This window comes from Vanellus vanellus, assembly GCF_965231255.1.
Source record: "Vanellus vanellus genome assembly, chromosome: 1".
NCBI lineage: Eukaryota > Metazoa > Chordata > Aves > Charadriiformes > Charadriidae > Vanellus > Vanellus vanellus.
This window is the reverse complement of record NC_138905.1, coordinates 123,929,561-123,942,351: the sequence shown is the minus strand read 5'-3', so window position 1 is coordinate 123,942,351 and position 12,791 is coordinate 123,929,561. Positions and strand designations below refer to the sequence as shown.

At 38.6% G+C, this 12,791-nt stretch overlaps 1 protein-coding gene across 1 annotated transcript in view; it reads right to left on the bottom strand.

Annotated features, from left to right (window-relative positions):
* PDXK (pyridoxal kinase) overlaps positions 1–12,791 on the bottom strand; it is a gene marked incomplete at its 5' end in the record, with an annotated part of 45,097 nt that overhangs the window by 22,542 nt on the left and 9,764 nt on the right. The gene's annotated exons all lie outside the window — the stretch shown is intronic.

Below are 12,791 nucleotides of genomic sequence, written 5' to 3'. Positions count from 1 at the left end.
AAGAAAGGATTCTTGTTTCCCAGTGCATATCTAAAAATCTTGAGCACTGTTTTAAAGTGAAAGCTGAGTCAACATACATGCAACATAAACAAACAACGCAGTACTTTCATGGAACAAAAGTGACACTGGCCACAGCACCAGAAAAACAGAGCTCTGGATCCTCAGGCTAGAGTTCATCTGGGGATAAGGATGGAGAGGCTGGTCCGGCATCAATAACTGAAGCCCTGAAGAAAGCCTTGGCTAGTCTTTCTTGGCAAGAAAAGCAGTCTAAATTTCAAGGTACTAAATTAATGCAAAATATGGAGGGAGGATGCTGCTTGTATTCCAAAAAGCCAATCTTTCTAAAACGAGGACAGAAGAATCTTAAAAGGGATCAACGTTACGAGACATACTTGGATGTCACAAGCAGCTTATTTACAACTAAAAGACAAAAGAAATCACAGAGAATTAATTTGGGGCATGATTAGGCAATCAAAGGGTGAGAGCTCTTAAAAACACAAAGCTAAAAAAGCCTAAAGCATGCTCCAAAAGCTACCTGCTACGTTGCATTACCAGCAACCCAAATATTGAAATAGCCAAGAATTTGCTAGTGCAATCAACAAACAAGGTCTTGTTGCCCAAAAAGATATATATATGGAAATAAGAGCATCAAATCAGGAGAAAACTAATGAGAAATTTTAACCTGACAGTACCTGCTTAATACAAACAGGCATTGCTGTTCAAGCCAGTTTTAGACAGTTTTATCTACCACGAAAGAAATTCTAAGGCAAGAATGACATAACAGTCTGACATTTAATATTTGTTTCCACATCCTACTTGCTCTGAGTAAGAATTCTCCTCAAAAGATGAGCTGCTATATATGGCTCAGTGAGTCATACCGGGAGATAATAGTAATGATGCATCGCTGTTTATGATCCACTTTCAGGCAATTTGCTGGGTAAAGGGGAGTGAAAAAACAAAGCTTTTGCCAGTCACGTTTTTCATCAAGATGCATGCCTCTCCCTTTTTATCACGAAGGCAACCCCTTCACATACATTAAAAATCTTTGGTGTATGGTGCCAGACATTAGGTTTTCCCTGTGCATGTACTTTCTCTCGCACATGAAAGCCGTTAAGTGATAAGCCCCTTATTTCAAACCCTGGGCTGCTACAAGATGGAGGTACGTGCTGCGATGGGTAGTTCCTTCTGCCTGCAGGCACTGTCCTTCTGTCATTTTACAGCTCAGAGTCCACAAAGGTCTTCACAGGACAAGTCTCTTCTTTCAATATATAATAAAGGTTTCTGTTCATTCCTAACCAGGAAGCAAAGTAATCTTACATGTTAATGACAGACAGACTGGTGAGCTGTCTCAGCCTGATCAAGTTAGAATTAACTTCAGCTTCTACTCTTACCCCAGTTTCTTGATTCACCTTGCTGCATTTTATTTTGAAGACCCAGGAATTAAAGGGGTGAGAACATGGCAATACTGTTACGACCTTAACCTTGATGTTTGCACATACTCATCAAAGAAATAAATGCAAATACTGCCTCTAACCAGACTGTCATCCCATATTCAATTCCTCTCCCTGTAATGAACAGACCTAAGAAGTTCTTATTTTCTTCAAACATCTTGGCAACAATTGTGAATGAATCCATTTCTGTGCAATATTTACATCACATCTCTAGAACTATTCAACACCTGACACTACAGAACACACTTACTATGATTTACTAACTAATCAGGTTTACACTTATTGCTTTAGTGAAGAAGAGCATGCACAACTGCTTGTAGGGAGGGCTGTTTTATAACACAGATAAGCACTGTACCAGCTGATGGTCACCAGAAAGAGCAGCTCTTCTTTACTGTCTCCAACAGCACTAGCGATCATTTGATTTCTCAACAAGCTTTTCTGTAGGATTAGGGGTTTTTAGTTTGTTTTGGCCAGTTAATCTGCTTCAACCAGCAGAAGGGAAAATACAAGGGAGGCCACCTCTCTTGATGACAACTCGGTGTCAGGTTAGCTTAGCTGGACATTTGGAGAAGGGTTAAATAGTGCTTTTGAATAGCTGAGGACAAGTCACAGACAGCTCAAACGCAGCAAGGAAGCTTGATATTCTCACTTTTCTCATCAGTGCAAGACAGGCTAAAAAGCCTTGAAAGGTCTCCTTAACAATCACTTAATGGTGTTACCTACTCTGTCACAGTTACTAATTTGCCCTAAAGTTTTGTTTTGAATAAACATACATGACTGTAATCCAACACACCCAATTACACAATTCTCTAGTTCTGATTCAACCCTCAAAATAAGCCATGGTTCCCCTACTCCAAGGAATTTCCTTTTACAAAGATCCTTATCAAAACAGAGAGCAATTAAAAGACATTAAATGTCATTTAAAAAACAAAGTATAATTAGAAAACATAATTAGCACTACCTTTGAAATGCGAACTACAGATGTTGAGGTCTAGGCTTAGTATAAAGTATTAAAATAATCAAAAAGAATGTTGAAGTCAAGTTCAGCCAGTATGTGTTCTACCCAAACAAAAGGTTAAATAAATCTTAAGTGAAAGTTAACTACCTAATTAGAAATACACCGTTTTCATATGTACAGACCTAGAAAACTGAGATCAGAGCAAACATACTGAATCAGACAAATTATACAAAATAAAGTCTCTCTCTCATATTTGTATACAAAAGTACCAAATATCATCCAAAATTATGCAATTAGCTGGATATCAACAATTTTTTCAATGTTATAAGCCAGTAAGAAACAACCTTCCCTTTGGAAAATGACTAGAAAGTTCAAATTCAACACAGGACTAAACTAAATTATTCATATCAAATTTCTTGCTTGTTAATATGAAACATATTTAAATTACTTATTTTAATTCATCGATTTAAAATAAATCTGCTCCAGTTATTGACGTTTTTCTACATACATAAACAAACCTCCTCATGTTTCTGAAATAAATGCATATATATACGCACCAGTTCAATTGTCACCTCAACACCTTTCCTTATTTCATAAGCAATCAAAATGTTGTAATTCAGCAAAGACTGCATGTGAAACAGTAAATAAAGTGAGACCTATACAGTAGTTTTGTGGCATTCAGTCAACAGAAAACAAATTCAAGCTGGTAATGGCTTATCATAGTTCACTGAAGTTAACAGTTGTCTCTATGCTTTGCCCAAAAAATACAGCAGAAGCCACAGGTAGCACTTTGCCGGGTCCATCCGTGTGACAAATGCCTTTATGGAGATACTGACAGCTATACTCCCTTTGCACCACTTTCCCTTTGCTTCCTGAATATCTTTGCATATTGGTCTGCTATGTTTGCAAAATAACCCAACTCTGGATGTTAAAACTGTCATTTTTCTGTGTGTGGATGCACGTACGTCTTCCTTGCACCTCTGTGTAAATACAGTGAAGGAAGTCACTCCATTTGGATTTTGCCTATGTCAGAACTAATGCCTTCAGATCCTATTTGATTAGTGTGAAGATTAAGCTTACTAAGAAATGCACAATAATGCTCTATTTATTGCTTCTCCATACCAGCTTGTATATAGCTTATTCCTGGTGTTACTTTCCCTGCCCTCTATAGAAAGGGTCCTGTGGTGACAGTCCTGCCTCTGGTTTTGGAAATGCAGGTTGCAGCAGATACTCTGCATGTGTCCAGTGCTCCAACTGCCAGAGACCACACAACTCCTACATTACCATTATCCCCTGTTTTGGATGATCTGGTCTCTTATAGGCCCTCCAGTAGAGAGCAATTCCTGGTTTCCATGCTCTCCCTCTGCTGTCATGCTACATTTGCCCACAGAACTGCAAATCTTTGACAAATCTAAACCCATAGCCAGTTTGGGTAAGGATGCTAAGCACTCTTCAAAGGAAAAAGATAACTGAGCTCATCCTAAATCTCTGGGTTTCCAGTTTAAGCACACGTCAAACAATGTTCTTCTTAAGAGCCAAACCGAGGTTGCCTATATCACATTACATTGTGACATTTACTGTGACTGAAGTCTCAGAGGAAAATGGGTAATTCCAACATATTTTTTTAGTATCTTCAAGCAAAGGAGGAAGAACTGTTACATTTCTAAAAATAAATCATAAAACATCAAAACTGGAGGAGTTTCATATTTGGAAGGCGTGGCTGGCAGGTCTGAATGACACATTTCAGAAAAACATTTGGAAGATTAAATCAAAATACACACACTGGAGCAGAACACGTTTGAAGAAACAGCTAGCATGAAACACATACGCCAACATTATGCATGAGATCAAACTGGGCTTAGTTCTTCCTCACAAATAACTGAAGGAAAGGGAGAAACGTCATATAGTTCTTCCCACAGTGCAGAAAGCGCTGTCCCAGCCTGGCAAAGAGAAGGTGCATCACCCGTGCAGGCACCTAGTCTACATAACTATTAAAATGCACATCTTCAAACTAGCAGGTGCTCAAGGGAAAAATCAACACAAAAGAAAGGATGAGACTTCAAAATACATGGGCAACCTCTAAAGGTGCTGGGTCTTTTTGGAAAACTGGACCAACAGTCTAGTTCTCGTAAAAGCACAGAAGTAATTTAAACTTATATCCAGTCACCAAACCTCAAATACGAAACAAAAAAAATGGATCTCCTTCAGGATTCAAATTTTACAAATTATACCAATTGCTCTACTAGTAGAACAACCTAAAGGCCTAGACAGACAGAAAATGTTTTGGGTTACATCAGTTGTGTATAGCACTAGATCTCAGTTCTGGTTCTCCTCTCAAAAATGCAACTTTTTGAACTTTGACAGTGTTAACATGAATTAAGAGCTTTGTTTAAAATTTACAGTCTCTCTTCCTCTCCCTTCCAGAAAACATTTTAATCATACATATACTGAAACATGCTACTTTTTCACCACAAAGAACAAGTACCTAAGGCTGTTAGAAATGAAAGATTACAAATATACATTTCCTTCAAGAGGACAGCCTAAGTTATGCCTGTTATGTAAGGCGGGGGGGGGGGGGGGGAGGTGGTTGTAAAACAACAAGATAAATAAAACTATTCCACATTATGGAAAATTGTGAGTGTAGCAACAGAGAAATTCACAGCAAGATTTTGAAGCAAATGCCACATCTTAAATTCAGTTTTAATGACTGATAAGCTTCATGTTTATATTTGTGTAATCAACTTTATGTACCAATGATCTGGAGACAAAAGTACTAATTTTTACCTCCAAATCCTATTTGGTGTCTGACTGTTAACACCACTCGAGATGGAAAACTAACTTAGCTCTGCCTCAGCATAAATATTAACATAAATTCTCATTTAATAATTTTATTCACTCTGATAAATGCTTAGAGAAATGTGAAAAGCTGTTACTGAACTGCTTCTGTTTAAAATTTGTATTGCAGTTTTACTATGCTTCTTCAGGGGAAAAAAATAAAATTTCAAAAGTATCACACACTTTCGAGTACTCAAGAAGTTCTTCTTTTTTCTTGCTTGTATCCAGTTTGGAATAAAAAGAAGGGGTTTTTTTTGGTTTTTTGTTTGTTTGTTTTTTTAAAAAGGTAAATATCTTAAATCTCCAAAGTGTGCAAGAGAAACTGCCACCTGAATTACACAAACTTCTGAACAGAACTACGTTTTATTGCTTTCCTGGGTACTAAACATTTGAAACAAAGAAGACAAACATTTTCCAATGCATTATATGTACATATTTAGAGAAAAAGAGGTTTAGAGGGGGCTGAGAGAGATGCTGTGGAATTGCTGTCCTTGGAGGTTTTCAAGACCCAAGAGGACAAAGCCTTAAGCAACCTGGTCTGAACTTAGTGCTGTCTCAGCTTTGAGCAGGAGGCTGTACTGAGGACCTCCCAAGGCCACTTCCAGCCTGGGTCACTCTGTCTACACACAAAAAGCTTGGCTTTACCCATTGTAGAAGTCCCTGTGTAAAATTACACAAAATATTATCCCCTGCTACCCATCCTAAGGTTCCAGTTATAAATATTAAAAACAGCAGCATGGTATGTTTACACTATTAATCATGCCAGCTTTGTCAGTAAAGATAATACATCCTTCACTGTTAAATGATAAGTGAACCAATTTAGCTGGAATGTTTGAGTTTGTACTTAATTTAGACAACCTTAGAGAACAATGACCTAGTTCTACAAGAATGAAATTCAATTAAAAATATCTTTCTATTCTGCAACATGGTCAGTACATATTTCCCTCATTGGGCACTGTGTTTATGTCTCTGGTGGCATTTCATTTTTAAGGTTTGAAACTAAAACCACAAAGCAGTTCTGCAGCTTAAGTTAGAGGAAAAATCTGGAACGACCACTGAAAGGCAGAGTAAGGGAAAAAAAAAAGGTAGTGTGAGGAAGAAAATAAAGAGATTGTATAAAAAACAGACTTTGTAATCTGCATATATGTTTATTCCATAGTATTTATGTCCCCTGATACATGTTCACAGGTTGCTATCTGTATTTCATGAAACAAAGCCGAGACCTCCATCCAAACTCTCCAGTTCCTTCAAAGTTCTTAAATTTGGAAAATGTTAGCTTTACCATACCAGAACACACCAAAACCAAATTTCCCAAGTGAGCCCACAAACCAAACTGTTTGTAAACCACAAATCCAGGGAAAATATCAGAGGTTGAAGTTGCAAATCAAGCTCAGCCAATCATTCATACAAATCATGTTATTGTAAACACAAGGTACCTGATTTTTTATATGCATAATTAGAGCTTCACTGTCAGGTCCGAGCTACAAATGTGCCACAGGTGAAAATCTCACTATATAATTTGTTTGTTCTGATCTCTAAAAGCTAAGTTTATCTCTAAGGGAAACAAAGTTTCTTGACAAGAAAAGGGCACTGGCTAAGAAGAAAGAAGGAACCAGATTCTGCTAACCAGGAGAAGAGAGTATTTGAGAGTCCACTTCTGAAAGCAGGATTTCACTTTTATGCATCTAGCTCTCCCCCAAATAAATGCAGCATTGTATTATAACACTTAACTTCCTTGCACTTCCAACTCTTCTGCTCTGTAGCAAGATACTCACTTTCTAAACAAAGTTTATGGAAAAGGGATGACTCAGTTTCAAATTAATATTCAAATGATGAACCATCCAAGCCATGTATGTCCTGTCCTCCAGACTGATGAATTAGAGCAACATAGCAGTAAATATTAAGAATAGTGAGAAGAAGGCTAACACAACTAGACAAGTGAACCGAAACCATCCAGGCAGAGCCTAAAAAGGCAGTATGGTGAATTAGGCGCAGGATTCCAAATCAAGGATTCAGGTATGTAAACTCAGCTGTGCTATTGATTCTTTTTCCTTTAGTAGGCAAGATCAACACACAGGTATATTTTCAAAAACAATCACTGATTTCAGCTGCTTTCCTACTTAATGACTAAATTGTGTTGCCTAGGAATGATTCACAGTGTCATGAAACCCAGGCAGATCTCACTGCTTTCACTTAGAAGTCATTATTGCAAGCTGGCTCAGACTCTGACCTACGCTCCACCAAAATCTCTTTCCTGAGTTTAGAGCAATTGTCTCTGCAGAGAAAACATGTCCTTGTGGAGAGCCTGAGAACCAAGGAACCATGACAGATATTAGGATGTTGCTTAAAATCAGGTCTAAAACAGCATATTACCCTCATACCTTTTAATGTATGCACTCATCCTCCTGGTAAAAACAAGCAGTTAGTGCTACTGAAGGATTTCTCAGCTAGCTTCACTCTCAAACAAGATACGTAGTTCTAAAACACAAGATCATCATAGTCTGACCTCCAGATCATTTTGTATTTCCAAACCCTTTCCAACCATTGTGCTGCCATTTAAAGAAGTAGAAGGCAGGCATCTGGAGAACATGGTCTATCATCCTGCTATCTTAAACATAGCAGTACTACAGATTTCAGTGACATAAGTTGTAAAAAATAAATGCTGTTTTCATTACTGCACATCTGCCTCCTTAATGCATTAAAAATACAAGTCTTCATAGAGCCGTGTGAACTGGACAAGTGTTATGCTCATGTGAAACCATATTATCAGTAAACAGTGACAAAGACAGGACACCATTACTCTGCAAAGCATTGCACTTAAACTAGTATCACTTGAACTCAGATGTAAAAGCCAATGTCCTGTTGCTCACACACACCATAAGAATACAGCTAGGAACAAGACACTGGTCCTTCCCCAGCTGCCAAAGAACAGCTTAAGGAATTTATGATGTGCAGAGTCAATTATACTGCATTATATGTACTCTGTGTGCTGCCATGATCTGTACAGTACTGTGTAATATGTGTGGTCTTGTACTTTGTTTTTCAGAACACAGACCATGCCACCTGCTGCTGCAACAACTACAACACACTCAAAATACCTCTGTTTTTCTCAACAAATTAATGGGTTTTTATGGAAGCCTTCCAATATATTCAAAACAAAATGCAGTGTTTAATTTTCAAGTTAATGGAAGCACATGACAAGCCTAGGGGATCTACAGAAAGGAAAGAAAAAGTCTAAGTTTCAAGAGCCAGTCAAGCTTTCCAAGTAATAGGGAAGTGCTTTGATTTATTACTTTTAAAGCATGCAGTAGCATTTTAAAAACAGAGGTGAACATTTAAGAGCAAATCCTGTATCTCCAGTATATACACAAAAAATACAAATAAATACAATTTTTTATTAAGCTTATGAACATATGAAGTTTATCCCTCCACAAACATCTTAACTGTGACTATGAATTCTAATTTAACATACTTAATAGTTGCCTAATTACGGCCTCCTCTGCCTCCACAAACACCATTAACATAAGGAAATTCAAGAAGGTGAGTTGGCGTAAGGCACTTGAATAAATGGATCTAGGCCAAAAAAAGAAGCTAAAAGCAGACAGGTATACTAACAGAGTGTATCCAGTGCCCCACGCAAGGGGAAAGCATCTCAAAAGTATTAACCATAGCCCACCAGAGCCACGATGTTTGTACTGAAAGCAAAATGGTTGCCCTGCTCAGGACTGCACAAGGCACACTGATTAACTTCAGAGGGCCTTTATGTGAGAATACATGACAGCAACGCAAAGCCAAAGGCTTGAAGAGCCCCACTATATGATCGTATTTTCCTCCAGAAGCCCTCCCTCCTCATCCAAATTTAGATCACAGCTAGCTTTATTGCTGTTAACAGGACATATATGTGGTAGGTCCTACATGAACAGGAAAATTGCTCTTGTAGCACTGACAATGACAGACATCAGTCATAGGACAAAGTTTTATAGCGTAAAGATATAAGCAACGGGGGTTACAGAGACTTAAAAAGACACAATTTATGAAAAATTTTCAAGAAATCTTGTGGTAAGTCCCCAAACTGCTGACTTTTAACAGAACATGTGCATAATCCAAACTGAATTAGCCAGTAATACCTGTATTTGTCTACAATTATCACCATATCACATAAACCAAAACCATTCCATCCCTTCCAGGGTTTTTTTTTTTTTAATATATTAAAAATGAGCATAATTGAAAGTCATTAACAGAATTAACTTTAATGCCACAGTTAAAATTACACTGTCAAACAAGGTATTTTGAGTTTTGGGGGTTTGGGGTTTTTTTTGCTAAGCAATGGCATCACTACTATCCAAAAAGAAAGTCTCTGTATCAGACCATGAAACACTCTATGTACCCAATGCATTACAATTGGTCTGCTTGTACGTGCTGATGTTTATGTACGACAGTTTGGGATTTTACCTTACCCAGACATCACTCTAGTTCCAGTGAACATCATTGCTCCACTGTATTCCTCTGGACACAGAACAGAAACATATTTTAAAAGGCTGAATTTTTGTAATCAAACTAATTTAGAGGGGGAGAAAGAGAAAGCATTTTGCAGTTGCAGCTTGCGCCTCTCACCATGTGACAGCTCTGTCACTTAACTGCATCTCCTCCTATTTGATACGGAATCAAAAAATATACCTTGTACTGGGCGTAGAAAATTAGAACACAAATTCAGTTTGAGAAAAGGGACTTTGGAAAAAGAAAAGGCATGTCCTGGCAATTAGTGAAGCAGGCATAATTGCTGGCGTGGGTTGATAAACCGAACTGAAGCTGCTATTGACTAACCCTATCTCTTTTTTTCTCTTTCTTTTAATAAACCGTACCAAGTAGATAATGAGAACACTGTACATATAGCTGCATTTTAGTGCAGCATTTGACAAAGCACTGCAAAGAAAAATCATTAAGATACTGGAGATATTGTGCCAGGGTAGAAATACAAAGACAAATAAAGTAGCTTAGGAACAGGGATGCTGGAGGTATTGTTGGTGATTCATTAATCTGGAGTCAGGTGCCAAATAGGCCACTTCAAATTCAGAGGTTAGAATTATACAATTACAAAACAGACCGTAAAAAAAATACAGCAGATGACCTTGAGATAAAAAAAAAAGTTATTTCACCAGTGCCAAAGACAGACACAGGAAAGGTTGTAACAGATACAAAAGAATAGTATTTGGATAGTACCTGATACTTTTTAAAAATGAGAGAACTTTATACTCTTTAAAAAAACTACGAAATACACTATATGAAGACTATACAAACAATACACACATACACAAAAAGATAAATCAAAAACATACAAACAAACTACCTGGTTAGAACAGTTCAACCTCACACTGGAGAAAAAAAAAAAAAAAAAAAAAAAGAAAACCCATCAAAAAACCCACCCTGACAAACCACAAACCGCCATGTCTTTCCCTACCTGAACGTAGCTTTCAACTCAACTTGTACTCTCAAGTCAGACTCCACACATCTCTTAAACTGTTTTCTTTCCTTCCCAACTTAGCTTTCCAGTTAGAAAAGAACATACATGAGAAGAAGCTAGGCGTGGAGGAGTCTGGGATATTCTGTATGTGCTGTAGCCACATTTATTTGATGCTTCATGGATGCTCTATGGCCACAAGTTCTCAGACCCAACAACAACTAGCCCCACATCAGCAAAAACAATACAAGATGATCACCTCAGGTAGCCTAATGCCTGTTTCTTGAGTGACACTCCATTTTCACCTCTGATCAACTGCATACTCATTTTCAGGATTTACAAGCCGATTTCAGCACTGGACACCACAGAGGACATACTAAAGACTGGAGCAGAAACCAAATGCCTCTCTCTTCTGCAAGAACAGATAGCAATTTTTGTCAAAGTGCTCTGGCAAAATTGGTACTTTGTGAGAATTTGCAGATGGGCTGATCTAGATGTAACATCATGACCATCTGAACAGAAAAGACTAGAACAGCTTGAGACTGCAGTTAATTTGTTCTCAAATAGTTTATTTCTTGATTTTCTGAAAAGGCTTGCAATAGAAGTACACATCTGAAACGCAGTTAGGCCAATTTCAAAATTGGAATAAAAGTGCCTTAAAGACACTCCCCCTTGGAGCCACAGAGACACAGAAATGCTTCAGAGCAAGTACCACCAGGTCACCCAGTTTTACCTACCACCCTGACAGACTGACTGGTATGCACTGCTAACTATTCAATGCAAGATACTAAGATGACATAAAATACACGCCTTTATCAAAATTCCCTCTAAGGTGTTTTGTTTAGCACTAAGAAATTCCTTGTTATAGATTCATATAATGGTTTAGGTTGGAAGGGACATTGAAGATCATCTAGTTCCAACCCCTCTGCCATAGGCAGGGACACCTCCCACTAGACCAGGTTGCTCAAAGCCCCATCAAACCTGGCCTTGAAAACTTCCAGGGATGGGGCATCCACAACTTCTCTGGGCAACCTGTTCCAGAGCCTTACAACCCACACAGTGAAAAATTTCTTCCAAACATCCAATCTAAATTGACCCTCTTCCAGTTTGAAACCATTACCCTTCATCCTGTCACTACATGCCCTTGTAAAAGGTCCCTCTCCAGCTTTCTTGTATGCCCCCCTTCAGATATTGGAAGGCTGCTGTAAGGTCTTCCCGGAGCCTTCTCTTCTCCAGGCTAAACAAGCCCAACTCTTTCAGCCTGTCTTCACAGGAGAGGTACTCCAGCCCTCTGATCATTTTCGTGGCCCTCCTCTGGACCCTCTCCAACAGGTACACATCCTTCTTATGTTGGGGGCCCCAAAGCTGGATGCAGTACTTCATATGGGGTCTCATGAGAGTGCAGTAGAGGGGCAGAATCCCCTCCCTTGACCTGCTGGCCATACTTCTTTTGATGCAGCCCAGGATGCAGTCGGCCTTCTGAGCTGTGAGCACACATAGCCAGCTCACGTTGAGCTTCTCATCAACCAGGCTACATTATTGTTCTACATCATCGGCATTTTTTCATAGGCTACTCAAACAAACAGCCTCTTATGTCTGCAAGACGCAGATGCTCATCAATATTACTCCATGTGTTACACCAGTTCAGTTCCAGATCAACCTGATTAGAATCAAAAGATTTGTGGTACAGCTGCTCTATTAACCTTCCTATGGGCAGGAGGTCATTCCCTCCATCTGAGGTGGGAATCAAGTGACAGATCTGCAAGACACTGATTTATAAGGGCTAAGGTAATGAAGGACAAGCAAACAACAGCTTCCGTTTCCCCTTTCATTCCTCCCACTAAAGTACAAACACAAGAAAAAAATAAAAATGAGGTGGTGCTGTGGGTGTCTGTCTGCCTTCCACCCAAGAAATACAATTTCCCCCCTACCCTGAGACTTTGTTTACCAATAAGTAAGAGTGACTTCAGATACTAATTTCAGATGGAGGAGTTACAGTTCACATATTCTTTTGAAGAGTTATAAAATCTGCAGGTTCACTGCAAATCTCCAATCTATCTTCTTCATGCTGCTTCCTTCTACACTTAGA